Source organism: Perissodus microlepis, chromosome 22 (assembly GCF_051167445.1).
Source record: "Perissodus microlepis isolate ML-2025 ecotype Zambia chromosome 22, ASM5116744v1, whole genome shotgun sequence".
Classification (NCBI taxonomy): domain Eukaryota; kingdom Metazoa; phylum Chordata; class Actinopteri; order Cichliformes; family Cichlidae; genus Perissodus; species Perissodus microlepis.
Window position 1 is genome coordinate 13,040,007 of NC_140481.1, and position 3,568 is coordinate 13,043,574.

At 45.2% G+C, this 3,568-nt stretch overlaps 1 long non-coding RNA gene across 1 annotated transcript; it reads left to right on the plus strand.

Moving 5' to 3' along the window:
• Positions 1-664: 664 nt before the first annotated feature.
• On the plus strand, positions 665-2,319 carry LOC146362657 (uncharacterized). The gene is made up of 3 exons (XR_014799293.1): positions 665-956; positions 1,031-1,119; positions 1,199-2,319. It is a non-coding gene; the product is annotated as an uncharacterized LOC146362657 (long non-coding RNA).
• The last annotated feature ends 1,249 nt before the right edge of the window (positions 2,320-3,568 follow it).

Sequence of the window (3,568 nt, forward strand, 5' to 3'; positions counted from 1 at the left end):
TGACCGTCGCAAGGAGCAGCATGACCAGAGAGTCCACCCTGTTCCTTTAAAGGTCGGTCAGCTGGTGTATCTTCGAGATCACAGCGCCCGGGGCCGGCACAAGATCCAGGACCTTTGGAGCTCTGTGGTCTATCAGGTGTTGAGGGCACCCCAAGAGAACGGGGCTGTTTATACCATCGCCCCCGTGGGAGACTTGGAGAAGGTTCGACATGTCCATCGTGACATGTTGAAGGCACAGGTCAGCCTAGGGCCTCCTACACCTGGTCCACAGGTTCCACCCCCACCTGTGCCTGCTGACTCAGAGCAGACCTCTCTGAGTGACGACGAGTTGTGGCTCCTTGTCCCTGAGGTACCCTCACACCCTGTAGCACCTGTGGTGTCACTTCCCGATGCCTCTAGAGTTCCATCGGTGGAGCTCAGGTCTACTCCCAGTGTGATTGTAGCACCCTCGACCTCTGCTCCCCCAGGTTCTTCCTCAGGCTCTGTTGAACAGTCTGAGGTGAGTGGGCCACACTTGCGGAGAACAGCACGTTCGACAGCTGGTCAGCACTCGAATGTACATCACTTGCCACGTCATGTTGAGTCTGTACCGGTCGCCAATGCTCAGCTTGCCATATTCAGGCCATGGTGTTAGGTTTCTTGAGTCATTGTCGGGGCGCCAATGCAAAAAAGGGGGGGTAGATGTAGCCGGATGGGCTACTCGCCCTTCTTTTTCTCTCTCTCTTGCTCGCTCTACCACCCTCGCTCTCTTTCCGCTGCACTCGCTCCTTGTATCGTGTGATTGGGTTAATTAGGAACCCACCTGCATATTGATTACAGGGTGGTATGTACCTGTATAAAGGGAAGCCGGGTTTTCTTTGTTGGATCATTCCTCCCGAGCTTCTGGTGCAATACAGCAGTAAATGCTGGCCTATTGGTTAATTTACCGATACGATCGGATTGTGTGACTGCTACAGGTAGGCCTCCTTTCGACCTCTGATTTCTCTCAAAAGTCGGTAACTAGTAGTCATAATTCTGCGGCCCGCTACAGCGCGGCTGTTTCTCTTTTCTTTACTCCAGCTGTGGTGGAGAGACGCGTGAGTTGCGTTCACCGTACAGTACAGCGCCTCCAGTCTTGGGGTAAGCCGCTTATATTATAGCTGCTAGTATTTGTAAATTAGAGACGATTAAGGTTATCTTTGCCTTTTTTTGTTTGTAGGGTTTGATTGCTGCCGCACCCTCTCAGGGACCAACTGCCTGATTTTAAGCAAAGAGTCGAGACGCCTGCCTAGCTGCTGTCTTGTCTTGCCCTGTTTTATCTTGTGTTCCAATCTGTTGGCCGTCCAGTTTTGTTCCTGCTGCTGGTCTCGCCTCGCCCCTGGGGGCTTTGGGTCTCACGCTAAGCCCCTTTTTGGACTATCGTTTTACTCCAGCTTTCGCGGCTGGTCGGGGCGATCTTCAGCTGCATATTGGGCTGGTGTTACAAAAAACTGGTACCGCCTCTCCCTTTCCCTCTCCCAGTTGTGGAGAGCTGCGCGAGACTGAGTAGGGCTACGGACGATCGGAACCAGCACCAGCTGTGGGCTGGCTCGCAGAGCACGAGTATTTCCAATCTGTGCTCTGTGGTGTGTATGTGGGTGTGTTTTATTGCAGGTCTCAGTTTTCCTTTTAATTTCTTTTTTTTAGTATATAGAGAGCCTTTTTATGTCCCATGCTTTTTTTTTTATCCTGTTTAACGTGTATATCTTGTGCTTTTATTTCAGTGAACTGAGGATCTACCAGCGGTCGTGGGACCTTAGGTGGCGGGTCGTTTTCCACACTTTTGTTGTACAGCACCAGGTGAATAGACTATAGTGGGGTTTTTTGTGTGGTTTTCTTTTGGTCCACCGCTGCTGGTAAGTCCCAGTTGTATGTTTATTTTGTTGTAATTTGGGACACTATTTTAGACATTTAGTGCGCTGTCTTTGTTGTTTTGTTTTTATTTTTTTTAATAAATAAAATGGTGTTAATACATTGAGCCGGCCTCAGTGTGCATCCCTGAACCTGTGCAAACGTTCTTTTTAATTACATTTCATTTCTAAAGTTCATATTTCCTGGGGGCTAGAATTCCCCCCAGGTGGCGTTGTCATTTTATTATTTCTTTCATAACCCCGCCGACCACTTGGTCACACTAAGTTGGCTTGTTAAATGTTAAACTTCATAACAGTGGAGTTGGAAAAGGACTGAACAAGCATGGCTTGTTTGAAAGTGTTGCAACGAGAAAGCCTCTTCTATATAAAATGACCATGATAGCGCGACGAAGCTTTAGAGAGTTGCTTCTGAACAAACCACTGAACAAAGATTGGAACAAGAAAGATGTTTGAACGTAATGTGCAGAACCATGTTTAGTGAAACCCAAACATTGCATTTTAGCGCAATTACATGATACCATCTGTCATGCACGGTGGTGGAGGGGTAATGATTTTGCATTTTTTGCATTTTTGCTGTCAAACATGAGTAGACAATGATTAGCAAGTTCAGCAAGAAATTTTACAACAAAATGGCTAAAAAAAAAAACAATCAAAATGTTGCATTGGCCTGATCAAAGTTCAGACCTCAGCCTAACTCAAACCTGTGGTGGATCTTCAAGAGAACTGTGCATAAGTGAATGAAAATAAACCTCAAGGGACTGATGCAAAGCCTTTTGACCAAGTCGTAAAGACACGTGGGTCAAAGGTCATCCACAATGATGTGAAAGTCTGATAAGGTGTTTGATGTACTTATTTTTTCACACAACAGTATATTAATCAGAATCAGAATCAGAATACTTTATTAATCCCGAAGGAAATTAGGGATTAAAAACTGGGATTCACTGGTACACTGTACCTGTAGGGTGAAAATTGAGCTGAAATCTTTATCTCGCCCTTCTTAGCCATACTGGATATTAGTGATGGGAATCGAGAACCAGTTCTTGTAGAGAACCAGTTCCTGGTAGTTCAATTCCTTTGAATTGATCATCTGCCTGCCTATCAATTGTGTTTATTGGTTCCGCCTACTCTTGCATAACAATTAGCTGATTTCAGTTTGTGTGCGGGAAGAGGAAAATAGTGGTGCAGTCTACAGGGTGGATATCGACATTACTTTTATTTTTACTGAGCAAAGGGACAAGAGTGCAATGGTAAAGTTCATCCAGAACAGAAACATCTGCATTAACTAATTAATTCAACTTCAGCTCTTTACAAGCACATGCATAGACAACATGCTAATGCTAAGCTAGCCAAGAAACCAGAATGATGATAAAACTGAGTTTTATCGTCTACCCACAGCCTGAACCTTAACAGGTAACAAAAGCAGTGACGAGCAGTCATGCTGTGCACGTTCATGTATCTGAAGTAGAATCACTGTGGTGATCGCTTTGTGCTAGTTTCCATCTTTGCTTTGCGTTGCTGGCTTTGTGTTTGTACCCAAGTACTTTTAGAAAAATCATGCATGTGTCCTTATTAGGATAAGGATTTGTGTTGGTGTGTGCGACTGTGGACTATCAGTGTATATTGTTAAATGGTAATTATGAGAAAATGCATTTGAGCTCATTTTACAGAAAACACTAAAC